Source organism: Oncorhynchus gorbuscha, linkage group LG02 (assembly GCF_021184085.1).
Source record: "Oncorhynchus gorbuscha isolate QuinsamMale2020 ecotype Even-year linkage group LG02, OgorEven_v1.0, whole genome shotgun sequence".
In the NCBI taxonomy this organism is placed as follows: Eukaryota; Metazoa; Chordata; class Actinopteri; order Salmoniformes; family Salmonidae; genus Oncorhynchus; species Oncorhynchus gorbuscha.
The window spans coordinates 44,562,052-44,579,829 of record NC_060174.1 but is presented as its reverse complement, the minus strand read 5'-3'; the positions used below and the strand labels follow the sequence as shown (position 1 = coordinate 44,579,829).

At 44.8% G+C, this 17,778-nt stretch overlaps 1 pseudogene; it reads left to right on the top strand.

The window, feature by feature from the left end:
- LOC123990257 overlaps positions 1 to 17,778 on the top strand; it is a 111,863-nt pseudogene that overhangs the window by 17,052 nt on the left and 77,033 nt on the right.

Genomic DNA, 17,778 nt, shown 5'->3' with positions numbered 1-17,778 from the left:
ACAGAAAACACATCCCTCCCTACCTGGTAGGTTACCCTGTATCAAAGGCTTGTCAATCTCAACAAACAGAAAACACATCCCTCCCTACCTGGTAGGTTACCCTGTATCAAAGGCTTGACAATCTCAACAAACAGAAAACACATCCCTCCCTACCTGGTAGGTTACCCTGTATCAAAGGCTTGACAATCTCAACAAACAGAAAACACATCCCTCCCTACCTGGTAGGTTACCCTGTATCAAAGGCTTGTCAATCTCAACAAACAGAAAACACATCCCTCCCTACCTGGTAGGTTACCCTGTATCAAAGGCTTGTCAATCTCAACAAACAGAAAACACATCCCTCCCTACCTGGTAGGTTACCCTGTATCAAAGGCTTGTCAATCTCAACAAACAGAAAACACATCCCTCCCTACCTGGTAGGTTACCCTGTATCAAAGGCTTGACAATCTCAACAAACAGAAAACACATCCCTCCCTACCTGGTAGGTTACCCTGTATCAAAGGCTTGTCAATCTCAACAAACAGAAAACACATCCCTCCCTACCTGGTAGGTTACCCTGTATCAAAGGCTTGTCAATCTCAACAAACAGAAAACACATCCCTCCCTACCTGGTAGGTTACCCTGTATCAAAGGCTTGACAATCTCAACAAACAGAAAACACATCCCTCCCTACCTGGTAGGTTACCCTGTATCAAAGGCTTGACAATCTCAACAAACAGAAAACACATCCCTCCCTACCTGGTAGGTTACCCTGTATCAAAGGCTTGACAATCTCAACAAACAGAAAACACATCCCTCCCTACCTGGTAGGTTACCCTGTATCAAAGGCTTGTCAATCTCAACAAACAGAAAACACATCCCTCCCTACCTGGTAGGTTACCCTGTATCAAAGGCTTGTCAATCTCAACAAACAGAAAACACATCCCTCCCTACCTGGTAGGTTACCCTGTATCAAAGGCTTGACAATCTCAACAAACAGAAAACACATCCTCCCTACCTGGTAGGTTACCCTGTATCAAAGGCTTGTCAATCTCAACAAACAGAAAACACAGGTTACCCTGTATCAAAGGCTTGTCAATCTCAACCCTCCCTACCTGGTAGGTTACCCTGTATCAAAGGCTTGTCAATCTCAACAAACAGAAAACACATCCCTCCCTACCTGGTAGGTTACCCTGTATCAAAGGCTTGTCAATCTCAACAAACAGAAAACACATCCCTCCCTACCCTGTAGGTTACCCTGTATCAAAGGGTTGACAATCTCTGAATGCCATTCAACATTTTGGTGTTTCGTTACAGATGTCTCTTTCCAGTCATCAACTGGCCGCTGGACAGTTCGGATTGATTGATTGTGTTTGTCCGTTTAAAAAATACATATGTATACAAAGATCTTTTCAAGTGACCACGATTGCACAATAAATTTGGGGACTTATTTCCATTGTGGTCCTTATTTTTTTTTTTACGTAAATACATATATAATTACTTACACATAACAGAGATAGAGACACGCAAACAAATGCTCAACCTCCAGGTGAGTATGAAGGGGGGAGTCTAAGTACAATTCTTACAAGCTTGTTTTGGCTGGTGTGTAGCTTATTATTGAAATGTGTGGGGCTGCTGGTGAACCATGGTGTGCAGGCATAATCAACGTGACACTGGGCCAGCGCACTTGTCACTCTTTAGGGTGTCTATCGCTAGCTTTCCATCCATATGGCAACAGATTTTCACGTGAATATTCTAAAATCTTCATAAAAACATATGCTGCACATCAAAACACAAGGGATATAGTTTGTCATTTGTTATATGCTGTTTTTAAGGACACGTAAATGTAGCTCATTTCACCAACATCTCTCAGTTGTTGATGGAGCTGGTTGAGGCAGGCCAGATCTGAATGCATATGGTTGTCCATTACATTTCTCAAATGTCCGGTGAATTCAAATCTTCCCTGTCATGTTGCCCGGTGACATATGCCATTTCAGAGTTTCCTCCGGGAAAATTGGACACCGGACAACATGACAGGGCAGATTGTTATTTTTGGTTAATTTAGTTTATTTTAATCCAAATATCAGTTCCAAATCAGAGCCGTTTTCAATGACCCCTAATTTTATTTTGCCATTGAAGACCGTGTTACAATTAATCCCACAGCCTGTCACAATTATCTCCGTGAGACATACAAGCGTTTTTTTTCTTCAGCCACTTTCCAGTTGAATTGTAAACTTTACTGGTATGTCCTAAAAACGTTATTACAGTGTATAATTGTAATAATTTCCCTTCTCTTCTCTCCATAGGAGCTATTTGGCCAGTGTTTGTGTTGGTCTGAGGTGGTGATCAGCGTCATGGAGATGGTTATGAACATCCTGATGATTCTAGTACCAGGTGGAGTATCTGTGTCCCTGTTCATGATCTTCCTGGCTCTGCTCTACTGGTAAATCAATGTCTTCTGCCTCTAGTCTAGGGCATTAGAACAAATCCAAAACTCAGCATGTATTGTAAACAGATGTGCGTGTTGGTACTGTGTGTGTTTTTCAGTTTAGTATGTGTTGTGTTTATGACATAATATGCTTGACATATTCAAGCAAACGCAATTACGTATTGTATAGGTGTAGCAGTGTTGTCTTGTGACGTCATTATATTACATATTGATGTGCTGCAGGGGTTGTCAACAGGTGGCCCGTTGTTGGTCAGAGAAACACCAGGAAAGACACCAGGAATTCAGAAAATATGTTCCCAAGTATTCCCACAAATAAAACAATTTGAGATATGTGTTCGTGTCTCAATGGAATCAAGATGTGAATTGATTGTTATTGTCACATTTGCAGTGTACAATTTATAATGATTATTTTCAATCGGTCTGTGGCTGAATATCGTTGCCTACCGCTGAGGCACCCCCGATGTACTACATGTCACAGATCTACAGATGTACATGTCACAGATCTACACGTCACAGATCTACATGTCACAGACCTACATACTGTATGTTACAGTATGCATTGTACTGTTCTAAGCTTTGATTTGGAGAATGTTAAATGTTAGTGCACAGAAGCCTGGATGTCAGGATAGTTGTAGGGTGTTCAAATGACACACACTACAAGTCCTCGATTCAGGGTAGGAGGTTAATCAGCATGAACCGATCAAAATACAACATTTTGCACGTTCTCAACCTTCATCACATCTGACTAAAAGTGAGAAAACCACTTTGCAGAAGGAGCACGTTTAATTTCAGTCCCACACTAGCAAGGATTAGTAGCCGTCTAGGCCAGCCATGCCAGATTGATGCTCTGTCATACAAAGTAGCGAGAGAGGCTGACAAGCATGTTCTTTCTCTCTCTGCCGAGTACAGAGACTGACTGAACACTGTTGGGTGTTCAGTGTTGTGGAAAATGTTGTTTTGTAGAGCAAGCATAAAGCCTGCTGTTTGTGGTATACCGGTGATACACTTGGTTTCTCTTTACCTTGTGGGTTATACACTACATACTGTAGGTTTCCACTTCAGATGTATAGCAGTTTCAGGCACCATGTTGAAACTGTTGGTTTTTGAAGATGCCGACTACACACACACACGCACACACACTCAGTTCCTCAGGACAAGTCAATTCCTGTCTGTTGCCATTCAGTTGTAACAAATCAAAAGAGGCCGTGGTATATAAGGTCCTCTTAAGCTGTCTCAGCCCAAATGAAGATTTATATCTGACGATGAAACTAACTTGCACGAGGGGCCGTCAGGACACCGGGGTTCGAAATGACTAGATTTAGGAGAGGTCAAGTCAATTTGTCTCTGGCTCTCCGTCATTGTCATAAGCCACATCAGAGAATTATTAGGTTTGCCCTTTAAACGTTGCTGAACTGCAAAATGTGTCTCGGCATAGAACCTTTCACCTCATCTAAACTGCACAAACTGTTCTCTGGGAAATCAGAACGCTGCCTTGTTTTGCAGTGAAGTCCCGTCCGTTTCCATCGACTTCACATGAATACTCTCATGCTCTCCACGCTGGAAACGTCAACATGTGTTAATGATCTTTATCTCCAAGAAATGGCTTAATCACAGTTGCAGCATTGCTGGCAGTTTTAGTACAGGGGTGTTTTCAACGGCAAGAAGCAAACATTTCCTCTCTGAGGAGTCCTAGGGCTAGTCTTGGCCAGGCAGTGTGTGCCCAGTCAGAGTTTCACACAGCTCAAGCTGAACCTCAGGTGAACCCTCCCTGGGACCAGACTCCACCTCTCTCTCATGGCAGACCCAGCAGCTGAATGCTCAACCCTGTCTGCCTAGAAGACCATAGGGCAGAGTGCCACCTACTGGTCAGTGGAGTATTGTCTGTCTGGAAAACAGAAGTTGCCGCCTGGTTAAACAGAGTCATATTCTTTAGGCACCAAATGGAAGAAAACGGACTGAAACAGGGAAGGGCTACTAAACGTGTCCATTCTCTGTTTTGCTACAGTCTGCCCTAATGAATACTATCCTGGTTTATTCCCACTATAAAATACTTTGATCGTCTGTTCATGCGTTTTATGGAGGGATCAAATTCTGCTTGGTAAAAAATGTTTTTTTTCCCCCCACATGGTTTGGGCAGGTCCAGTCATATTTTGGTCTCCTGAGTGGCGCAGCAGTCTAAGGCACTGCATCGCAGTGCTAGAGGTGTCACTACATAGCCTGGTTTGATCCCAGGCGCTCAATCGGCCTAGTGTTGTCCGGGTTAGGCCGTCATTGTAAATAAGAATTTACAATAAGAATTTTTGTTCTTAACTGACTTGCCTAGTTAAATAAATATAAATATGATTTACTTCCTTTCTGACTCAATTGTCCATTGCTTTGCCCCTCTTTTGTCTCCTTGACTCATGTAAGTGTGATGGGGAAATGTTCTGTCTGTTTGAGGATACAGAGAGACGTTTCTATAGCTTAGGTACCGGGGGATATTGCCACCACATTGCAACCTGTGTGTTCTCCATAGGGTCTCCCCAATAGCCTAGCTGTAAGTGCAGTGTGAGTTATGTGTGAAATACAATGCCCGTCGGCACACATGCAAAGTGACTGAACTCACCCCATCACACACACACACACACACACACACACACACACACACACACACACACACACACACACACACACACACACACACACACACACACACACACACACACACACACACACACACACACACACACACACACACACACACACACACACACACACACACACACACACACCCACCATTCTCCTTTGTAACTGTAGACGTTTGTTTTCCTGGCCCACTGTCCCCTCGAGAACTTGTGTTAAACTATGTATCAGAATGAACTCTGGAAGGAACACAGTGTGTGTAACCCAACCAGGGCCCATTCACTGGACACTCAGTCCAAGTGGAACGGATGACATCCCCCCCCGATGATCTCACGACAAATGAACTGACTGGGGCTGTGATATCCAAGTGTCACCGTTGATGGACACACTAACCCATAGGCACCGTTTCAAAGGTTATAATAAAGATGGTGATATCATCGGAGGTTCAGACACAGATCCATATTGCTTTTATAAGACTTAGGTAGCATCCCATATATAAATGAATATAGGGAGGTTTGGTATAAGGAGAAACTCCTTTGGTCTGTTTTTGATATAAAATCATGGCTATAAAATGGTCAGTATCCTGGCCACATTGTTCTGGGATGTCAATGTATGTGGGAGCAACATATTCTACTCCATCCGTGTGTGGTTTCACATGCACAGTTCTCTAGATTGGACTCTGACAACATACATGACCAATATGGTTCATTAAGGCAAGCAGACTGGATAACAGTGGCTTAGCTAATTGGAATAAGCAGATGCCCAGTCTGTGTGCAATAATATCCCTCATTGGAAATATGCAATAAGCGATTGATCATATCAGAACATTTCACCCCACTCCTAACATGCATTGCTAGTGCTCTAAGAGTATTGTGTGTGGGTGCGTCTGAGGCTTTCCAGCTCCCCCTAATAAAACCCTACCTCCTGAAGAATAAGAGGGAGTAACAACAGGCAGGCTGTAACCAAGGTGGCAGAACAGGGCATCATAAAACACCCCACCCTTTGGAGTAGCTCAGTCTGGAGCCTCTTCAGGCAGAGCAGAGCCATAGCACAGTATCTAATCAGACCTGGGTTCAAATCATATTTGAAATAATTTCAAATACTTTATCCGGGCTTGATTGCGCTAGCCTGGCGCAGTGTGACAAATAGAGTAGTCCCGCAAATGCAAACCCCACCCCATCTGGAACTCCAGGCAGACAAAAAGCAAAAGCTGAAATATTTGCAATAGTATTTGAACCCAGTCTAATAAACCCAGGACAGCTGACTTGGCAGCGCTGCGCCACGGTGAGCTGGTATCCTGCAGTTGGCCTTCCGTTGTCATTGGATGAGCCCCGTGGAGTACTTATTGTTTAGTTGAGGCTGGTTGGACAGCTCGTCCATCACACCTGCTAATCATACCACTGACTGCACACCTCACACATCACACCTCCCTGACAGACAGACAAGCTGCCCTGCTCAGCCATTTTTATTTGAACATGTTTATTAATACTGAATATGGTCCACGACTACAATATCACAGAGACCGACCCACTGAAAGGTACAGTTCATCCTTCCAAGTCCACGAAAGTGTGTACAAGCGGCGAGTGTTAGACTAGAACTGAGGGCTTGGGGTTGACATGCTATGGACAATGGCTCATTCTGGCTCTCCTCCTCATGACATCCTACCTGACAGACTGACAGACACTTGAACCCTTGTGCTCCGCAGAGCCAACAGGAAAGTGGAGGACTGTACACCATATTAATAAATAAAACAATTACAAATGTTTTTAGACACAAATGAATTCATTTTTACAAAATATAATTCCATTCACAATTAAATTGTTCCAATAAGGCCTTCCCGAGTTGTGAACTTTGAGTAGACATGTAGTTGTTATGGTACTCTATCTAGAAGCTTCTCTCAATACAATGCTAGCCGGGGGAAGCTGATTAGCCAAGGCGCTGTCTTTGTGAAGGAGCTGACGGCAGAGAGAACGTGTTTATGTTTCCATGATGGATGAAGTGTTTCACAACACAGCTTGTCTTCCTGTTGCATCCCCTTCGCAAGCAACAATCAGCGGTTGAAACAATACCAAAGTGTTTTTCTCGCCCCTGTTTGGGAGGGATGGGGCTGGAGAAATGTAACCACTCTCAAATTCATAGACAGAGCTATGGATGCAATGACTGACTGTCCATGATATCAAATTCATAGACAGAACTATGGATGCAATGACTGACCCTCCATGATATCAAATTCATAGACAGAACTATGGATGCAATGACTGACCCTCCATGATATCAAATTCATAGACAGAACTATGGATGCAATGACTGACCCTCCATGATATCAAATTCATAGACAGAACTATGGATGCAATGACTGACCCTCCATGATATCAAATTCATAGACAGAACTATGGATGCAATGACTGACCCTCCATGATATCAAATTCATAGACAGAACTATGGATGCAATGACTGACTGTCCATGATATCAAATTCATAGACAGAACTATGGATGCAATGACTGACCCTCCATGATATCAAATTCATAGACAGAACTATGGATGCAATGACTGACCCTCCATCATATCAAATTCACCGTTTTAACCAGGTTTTGAGGCTATATAGTGTTTGTTTACATTTAATTTGTTTACAAACGTTGGAGTAAAAAAGGTTATATTTTGGGTTCTCGTGGAGTGTGACAGTTGAACTAAGCTCATGAGGCATTTATAAGTTATATTCTTCAAGAATCAATAGATATATATCATTCATTTATAAGTCCAAAAATGGATGTAGCAACTGCTAATTGCCTCTTTGATGGGCCAACAGTGCTCATTTAGTCACCTTTACTTTGCGACAACTTCATGAGAGAATCTTTGTCTCCCCTGGGGTTAGCTGTATGTAGCTTTGTTCATACTGTTGTTCTGGTACGTGGTGAAAAAGGGAGAGAGAAACACTGTGTGCCTGCCTGTGCCTGCCTGCCTGCCTGCCTGCCTGCCTGCCTGCCTGCCTGCCTGCCTGCCTGCCTGCCTGCCTGCCTGCCTGCCTGCCTGCCTGCGTGTGTGAATGTGAGGGCGGGATCCATGTGACTCATAATTACTGTAAATCGAATGGAGGTGCCAGTCACATGTGCATTTGTTTTGCGGCAGTATGACTCGCCACCTCTACAATACCCCGCTCTAATATAACAGTGTGATGCACCTCTCCGACCAACAGCGCTTTCTCTCTGCCATCTTTGTCAACCATTCTCTCAACGAAAACCCACACATGTCCTCGTCACTGACTTTACCTTTGTGGTTCAATCCGGTCTCCTGCTTTGTTTGTGGAAGCTCATTGGAGCGACACCGAGTCGCCCCCCGGATGGTGCATCCGTACTGCAGCTGTGGGACTGTCTACAACACAATAGAGGGATGGCAGACTTTGCATTGGCCCAGAGCAGTGAGTTGTGTGTTTAAATGACAGTCTTAGCAGTCTTAACACGAGGCTTACGACTGCAGTGGGAGACCATGATGAGAGCGGAGAAACACACTGTGTCCAATAAGAGAGAACCAGTGGTCATCATGGCACCAGTTGGGCCTCTGGTTAACACAAAGAGTAACGCTGCTAATGTACTGGAGATGAACCATGTCCTCGGTGAGGTTGTTCAGTGTGTGAGGTGGATGTGCATAGATTGAAAGGGAATCTAAAGAGATTTTCACCTGAGGCCGTCCGCTTCGACTGTCTATGTATGTGGAGACAAGACTTTTATGAGCTGTAAACAATGTGCTGATGTCTCACTTTATCCCCCCGGTTTCTAGCGGAATACGACAGCTGCCAAAACACTTTGTCTGTGGTGGGATTGGGTCATTTTTGATGGATAGTTTGTGTTAAAGTGGAGTGGGTTGTCTGTTAGGGTTGGTGAGCCCTTACAGACAACCATGGACACTTCCTTATCAATAACTGAAGGAGATGGGATGCGTGGACCTAAAGCATGGATTGTTCCGAGTGTGTGTGTCTGTGTGCATTCAGGGTCGACAGGGTGCATGCTTTTGTGTGCATCCTAGTGTCTATACGTGTGACTTCCTGAGTCGCTATGTGTGAAGCCATTGTTTTACTCGGGTTAATATTCATGGGTTGGGGATTGCAAGCCGGCTCAGTTATTGATGTGGCTCATTGCTTTTCTGCGCGGCACAATGGATGCCGTTGATTGATGGTGTGGTGCGATGGATTGGGTGACAGAGAGGAATGCCAGACATGCACAGCTACAGGCATCAGGGCTACACGGCCACGCGGCTCCATGGCTCCATAATGAAGACAGCTCTTGTCGGATAATGAAGAACATATCGCCTTTTATGGTATGGAGATAAGCCGTGTTCAGACAGGAACAATTCATATTTACGGCAGGGAGATGAATATAAGTTGAGCTAGACAAGGCCTGGGTATATAAATGTGGAAAGGGAGAAAAAATTCTTTTGATTTAGTTTGTGTGAAACATTTTAGAGATAAAACAATAAGTAGCACTTCGTTTTTAAACATGTGCTTTGTTTTCTCTAATAAAACAACAGCTAATTCAAAGTGACATCGGATCCGCTTCCTCACCAAAAGGAGGCTATCGAGGGGAGGACCCTCTTCCGTTTGCCTACTAACGAATTTACACTCGACCACTTATCGGTTTCCGGGTCACAGAGGAGAGAGGACGGAAGACTGACTTTTTCCCAAACAAGAACCCCCCCATCCCCCTGGTCTCTGGTTGTTGTGTTCTGGCTGTATGCGGGTATGCAGGCGTTGCAGCTCCACAGTTAAACAATCAGAGGAGTACTCTAGATAGGACTGAACTCTCCAATGCACTGTGACAGCCAGCCAGGCCCTGGGACACAGACACACAACCACACAACACATACAAGGGCGTTTTCTTTCACACACGGCTCCCCGCCAGCACAAAGCACCTAATTCCATGCTCCTACCGTTTCAGCCAGCACACAGCATTATGGGGGACTCACCCCTCCCTCCATCCTCCTCCAATCGACCCATCTGGACCCATCCATTAATTTCCCTGTGAGTCTCCAGTGGGAAGGCGGGGGCTCAGTCTGACAGATCTCCATGTTACTGATGCTGCACACTTCCCTCTGGTTGAGTGGGTGTGCCTTCATGTTTGTGTGCTTGCATTTTCAAATGGGGGCTAGTGTCTGGAGAGATTATCCAGCCATGCACAAATCAATGGGCACATATTAATGCCGATTTTATGAGGCACTTAACAATGAAAAAAGCAATAAGCTATGACATGGATAATCCAAAAGGGGCATGAAAGGCATTGCAAAGCAATTACAACAGCTCTGCTCCTCTCCTGTTGATTTACAGACATGCCTGCAACCACTGTTTGAAACCACCAATATTATCCAGGAAGTGTGTGTATGATTTCTTCTGTTGCCACTTTTTGTAGACTGCTTGGGTTTCGAGTTTGGTGTGTGTGTCCATGTGCCTTTATACTAAGGGAGGTGTGTGTGTGCGGGTGGTTGTATTGTCAGAAGCAGTCAGAGAGGACTGATTGTGTTTGTCGCTAATGATGGATGCCTCTGAGGTGTCTCTGATTGCATGTAGGCTCAATGGCACTTACGCACTTACGCACTTACGCACGCACGCACGCACGCACGCACGCACGCACACACACACACACACACACACACACACACACACACACACACACACACACACACACACACACACACACACACACACACACACACACACACACACACACACACACAGCAACTGCTGAGAATCATACTGGGTTATTCATGAAGAGGAACAGCATCGCGACATGCTAGGTGAAGAGAACATGATAATAGCGCAATAAAAATGGCCTTCTGTACGAGGGAGGCTCTGATGGTAAACACATGACAACTACAAGAACCAGTGGGGAGCTGGGTTGTGTTCATTATGGCAAGCAACGGAAAAGGTTTTGCTACAGAAAATGAAAATCAATGTTTTATTTATTAGACAAGTCCAGGTAGTCCCTCTTGGTTTTCTTCCGTCTGTTTTCTTCCGTTTGATGCAACGCTATGGTTTACCCATGATGCCCTGGGAACACCCCCTGTCCTCACCCTCTGATTGGCCGAATCTCACATTGCCAGATCTGTGGGGTTGTTTGAAGGAGGTGTGTCTTCCTATTCTCTGACACCTGTAATTTCCGTGTGCAGACAGATAAAACAGCCCTGCCAGCTGAAACCCTTCAATCTAAATGAGACTCCAATCCCCCTGACCACCAAATGACCCATCCCGTGTGTCTGTGTGCCTGTGTGCGTGCAACGTGTGTATGTGTGTGAGTGGGAGACAACTCTATAAATCTGTCTTTTGTTCATCGCAAGGAGGACTCACAACCCTAAAACCAGAGTCTGAGACTCTTGAGTATGAAAAATTCACCATCCGCTCTTTATTGCATTTTTTTATAAGCAACATTTTCTTTCTTTTTTTTACCTCTGGAGGAGTGAGTCCTGTCTTTTCTCAGTGTCTCGAAGTGCGTCATCGGATGTTCCTTGAGATAAAGGTGGTTTCCAGGTGAAGCTGCTCCGCTCTGACGTGGGTCGGGGGAGGTGGGGAGGTGATTGGTGAGCTACAGCTTCAGCAGTTTGTGCTCACAGCTGGCTGAGACAACCCAGTGTGTCTGTGGCTCCCTCACACCCAGTCAATCAAATGGAGAGCTCTGAGTCAGTCATGCACTAAAACTCTGACTTACCACGTGTTCGCATAACATTTTCGTGAGCTATGGAATTATTGCTGCAGGCTCAGAGCTGTCATTAAGGTGCCCTCTGTTCTTGGCAGACCCCCCTAGAGGGCTTTTGTTTTTCACCCACTGTCCCTCTTTACCTCTCCTGCCTGACACCCCTCTTTCACACACACAAGCTGTGTGTGACTGCAGCATAACACTGTCAGCCAGGTCACCCATGAGGACGTCGGGAGATAATGTGGAAACAGGCCACTGGGGGCAACAATGAGCACTGTTACCTTCGGGTAGGTTAAGTTTTTTGCTAAGGTGTTGTGGACGGGGGTAAGCAGTGTAACTTCTAAGCTGCACGTGCGTGCAGCCCCCATCGGACTGCCGCACGAGAAGAAATTGAATCCAGTGCAGAGGAGCATGCGATTGAACTTCACTCAACTTTCTAGAGTTTTCCTCGTTAGTTAACACTTTCAACGTTTCCCTTTACTGTGGGAATTGTGATCGAATCAACACAATATTAGTCACTTTCAATGCAACATACCGAATCAAAACGAACTATGCAAGACTTAGTATGCAAAACTAACTGCGCAAGGCATATCGCATTGGAGTAGGATTCAATTGCATTGGCAGGCACAACTCAGGCCCGTACTCTACACAGACCGGTGCGCCATTAAATCAATCAGAGCTGCAGTCGGACGATATGCAAATAGCTATTGCCATATACAGTGGGGAGAACAAGTATTTGATACACTGCCGATTTTGCAGGTTTTACTACTTAAAAAGCATGTAGAGGTCTGTAATTTTTATCATAGGTACACTTCAACTGTGAGAGATGGAATCTAAAACAAAAATCCAGAAAATCACATTGTATGATTTTAAGTCATTAATTTGCATTTTATTGCATGATCTGTCACATGATCTCAGTATCTATACACTTGTTCTGAAAGCTCCATGGTCTGCAACACCACTAAGCAAGGGGCACCACCAAACAAGCGGCACCAAGGAGATCAAGGAGCTCTCCAAACAGGTCAGGGACAAAGTTGTGGAGAAGTACAGATCAGGGTTGGGTTATAAAAAAATATCTGAAACTTCGAACATCCCATGGAGCACCATTAAATCCATTATTTAAAAAATGGAAAGAATATGGCACCACAAACCTTCCAAGAGAGGGCCACCCACCAAAACTCTCAGACCAGGCAAGGAGGGCATTAATCAGAGAGGCAACAAAGAGACCAAAGATAACCCTGAAGGAGCTGCAAAGCTCCACTGCGGAGATTGGAGTATCTGTCCAGTATCTGGACCACTTTAAGCCGTACACTCCACAGAGCTAGGCTTTACGGAAGAGTGGACAGAAAAAAGCCATTGCTTAATTAAAGAAAAAACACATTTGGTGTTCGCCAAAAGTCATGTGGGAGACTCCCCAAACATATGGAAGAAGGTACTCTGGTCAGGTGAGACTAAAATGTAGCTTTTTGGCCATCAAGGAAAACGCTATGTCTGGCGCAAACCCAACACCTTTCATCACCCCGAGAACAACATCCCCATTAGGAAGCATGGTGGTGGCAGCATCATGCTGTGGGGATGTTTTTCATTGGCAGGGACTGGGAAACTGGTCAGAATTGAAGGAATGATGGATGGTGCTAAATACAGTGACATTTTTGAGGGCAACCTGTTTCAGTCTCCAGAGATTTGAGACTGGGACGGAGGTTCACCTTCCAGCAGGACAATGACCCTAAGCATACTGCTAAAGCAACACTCGAGTGGTTTAAGGGGAAACATTTAAATGTCTTGGAATGGCCTAGTCAAAGCCCAGACCTCAATCCAATTGAGAATCTGTGGTATGACTTAAAGATTGCTGTACCACAGCGGAACCCATCCAGCTTGATGGAGCTGGAGCAGTTTTGCTTTGAAGAATAGGCAAAAAAAACAAGTGGCTAGATGTGCCAAGCTTATAGAGACATACCCCAAGACACTTGCAGCTGTAATTGCTGCAAAAGGTGGCTCTACAAAGTATTGACTTTGGGGAGAGAATAGTTATGCACGCTCAGGTTTTCTGTCTTTTTGTATTTTTTCTTGTTTTTTTTCACAATAAAAATGATTTGGCTCTTGGTAGGCATGTTGTGTAAATCAAATGATAAAACCCCCCCAAAATCTATTTTTATTCCAGGTTGTAAGGCAACAAAATAGGAAAAATGCCACGGGGGGTGAATACTTTCGCAAGCCACTGTAGGTGTTTCTTTTGTCCAGGTTGGAATGGGCAGTGTGGAGTGCAATAGAGATTACATCATTTGTGGATCTGTTGGTGCGGTATGCAAATTGTAGTGGATCTAGGGTTTCTGGGATAATGGTGTTGATGTGAGCCATGACCAGCCTTTCAAAGCATTCCATGGCTACGGACGTGAGTGTTATGGGTCGGTAGTCATTTAGGCAGGTTACCTTAGTGTTCTTGGGCACAGGGACTATGGTGGTCTGCTTGAAACATGTTGGTATTACAGACTCAGACAGGGAGAGGTTGAAAATGTCAGTGAAGACACTTGCCAGTTGGTCAAAGCATGCTCGGAGTACACATCCTGGTAATCCGTATGGCCCTGTGGCCTTGTGAATGTTGACCTGTTTAACTGTCTTACTCACATCGGCTGCGGAGAACGTGATCACACAGTCATCCGGAACAGTTGGTGCTCTCATGCATGTTTCAGTGTTACTTGCCTCGAAGCAAGCATAGAAGTTATTTAGCTCGTCTGGTAGGCTCGTGTCAACAGGCAGTTCTCGGCTGTGCCTGCCTTTGTAGTATGTAATAGTGGAGCGGCAGGGTAGCCTAGTGGTTAGAGTGTTGGACCAGTAACCGGAAGGTTGCAAGTTCAAACCCCTGAGCTGACAAATCTGTTGTTCTACCCCTTAACAGGCAGTTAACCCACTGTTCTTAGGCCATCATTGAAAATAAGAATTTCTTCTTAACTGACTTGCCTAGTTAAATAAAGGTACAAATAGTCAGATTATCTGTAATGATGGTATTGGAATAATAATGAATTGTGTTTCGTGTAGTGGTTTCTTGACAAGTGGTGAAACAAGTTAATGTCAAAGCCTGCAGGTTTTTTCAAGTCTCATCGAATCACACATTTGCTGCTGTTACTGTAGGCTGAATGATAAAACAACTATTTCCCTGTTAAAATGCATTTTCTCCATTGTTTGTGGTGGTAGGCAAACATTATGAATAAATACCCGCAGTAGCCGGGTATAGCCTCAATCTTCACAGTAAACGCACGCAGGAAGTTGCACAGAATTTTGAAATGCTTCAATTTGCGCTCAGCAGACCTGACATTTGCTCAGTGCCCCCCAAAATTTGAAGGGAGCATATGAGGCGTAAGCATCTGCCTCTGATTCCAAAGGTAACAAGTTTGAATCCGGCCATAGAAAGTTGTTTTTGATATTTTTGTTTTAAGCCTATCCCAAACCTTAACCCTTACCTGAACCATTCAGAGTTAATGCCTAACCTTAAGATTTTTGAGTTAATGCCTAAACTTAACCTCAAATTTGACGTTTGCAACAATTTTGAAATGTGACATTTGAGAAACATGGATGAATGTCTCATGCTGAAGTGAGACTGTGAGAGCTAGTCGAAACTGTGTGGCCTAATGTATGTAGCATAGCTCAGCACATCTCTTTGTAGCACAGTACTTAACAGCTTAGCCTGGTTAACCTGAACATGTGTTGTAGCATAGTACATTTCAGTCTATTTCCCTTTTCCCCATAATTCAATAGTACATTTCAGTCTATTTCCCTTTTCCCCATAATTCAAGTGGAAAGCCAACAATAGTGCATCTACATATTTTATAGTTTGTTGGTTTCGGAAGGTGGTGATTGACTATACAGTTTGTTCCACCATTGGGGAGCCATTGGGGAGTCAATCATATAACAGCTATGTTCCAGCCTTCATTTTGCTGCCGTGGTGTTTTAGGAACACTAAATCTTTGCTCTCATAGGAGCACCTGTCTGTCTCTGTGTCCAATTTGTAAGTCGCTCTGGATAAGAGCGTCTGCTAAATGACTTAAATGTAAATGTAAATGTGTGTGTGTGTGTGTGTGTGTGTGTGTGTGTGTGTGTGTGTGTGTGTGTGTGTGTGTGTGTGTGTGTGTGTGTGTGTGTGTGTGTGTGTGTGTGTGTGTGTGTGTGTGTGTGTGTGTGTGTGTGTGTGTGTGTGTGTGTGTGTGTGTGTGTGTGTGTGTGTGTGTGTGTGTGTGTGTGTGTGTGTGTGTGTGTGTGTGTGTGTGTGTGTGTGTGTGTGTGTGTGTGTGTGTGTGTGCGGTAATGCCCAGCTTCAGCTGGATCACATCCCTGGGCTTAGCACTCACCATATCTTATTAGATGACAAGTCAGTCAGGAACATTTGTGTGCTTATCTGCTGCTTATTCTTCATGGCCTCTTCATGGCCTTCTTCATGGCCTTCTTCATGGTCTTCTTCATGGCCTCTTCATGAGCTTCTTCATGGCCTCTTCATGGCCCTCTTCATGGCCTTCATGGCCTCGTCATGGGCTTCTTCATGGCCTCTTCATGGCCTTCTTCATGGCCTCTTCATGGCCTCTTCATGGCCTCTTCATGGCCTCTTCATGGCCTTCTTCATGGCCTCTTCATGTCCTCTTCATGGCCTCTTCACTTCCTCTTCATGGCCTTTTCATGGCCTCTTCATGGCCTTCTTCATGGCCTCTTCATGGCCTTCTTCATGGCCTCTTCATGTTCTCTTCATGGCCTCTTCATGTCCTCTTCATGGCCTCTTCATGGCCTCTTCTTGGCCTTCTTCATGGCCTCTTCATGGCCTTCTTCATGGCCTCTTCATGGCCTCTTCTTGGCCTTCTTCATGGCCTCTTCATGTCCTCTTCATGGCTTCTTCATGGCCTCTTCATGGCCTCTTCATGGCCTTCTTCATGGCCTCTTCATGGCCTTCTTCATGGCCTCTTCAGCAACGCCCACAGTTAGATATGTTTGTTCTCTGTAGTCAACATGTAGAGACTGACAGTGACATTTGCCTGCTGCTGATGACAACGCCACTACCCCTGTCTCTCCGTAAATGAGGCCATGCCACCAGCCATTATAAACTCACACATTGCCACAGCAACAGTGGAAACAAAACACATTATCTCACCCAGTCTGCATCACTCCGTAACATAGGACATTAACCACTGTGTCAATCAGGGATGTAGGCTAGAGTATGGGACTTAATGGAGTAAAACGCCACGGAATTCCAAAGCAGTTACTATGCGCTGTGAGTCCCTCCTCTGATGTACATTGAGAGGGATGTCTGTCTGTCACGGCTGTGTGACGTGCATCGTTATAATTGCGAAGGTGTTTTAAAATGAGTCGGTGTGATGAGATTTCTTGTCCAGCGTTTCATCTACAGTTTGAGTTTCACTAATATGGTAATGGACCTCCTTAAGGGGCTTAGAGGGAGATGAAGTGGATGCTCAAATCTATTTTGGTTTTTAGTATAAGAGGTCTTGGTGTGTGTGTGTGTGTGTGTGTGTGTGTGTGTGTGTGTGTGTGTGTGTGTGTGTGTGTGTGTGTGTGTGTGTGTGTGTGTGTGTGTGTGTGTGCGTGTGCGTGTGCGTGTGCGTGTGCGTGTGCGCGTGCGTGCGTGCGTGTGTGCGTGCGTGTGTGTGTGTGTGTGCGTGCGTGCGTGTGTGTGTGTGCGCGCATTTAGCATCAGATGTCTTGCGTGCCTGTGAGCATATGTGTGAATCCGTCCTGTATTGGCTGCGCTGTCTTGCTGCCTTCTTGTGTTGGTTGTTTATGTCAATCCAGTCAGAGTTGTTTGCCCTGATCCATAATCCTGCCTGTCTGTCACATCTCCCTCCCTGCCTTTGTGGGAGTGTTTGTGTGTACAGCTTTATTTTCTGACTGTAAACACAATTTCCTGTCTCTTAGCCTCGTAGTCCGTGACTGTAGCAGCAAACAAGGAGGCAGCCATCATTTAATTGCCCTTTCAATGGCCAGGATACTCAAATACACACACACACTCTACAGAATCCACCACGTTTAGAGCAGACGGCGTATTACATGACTA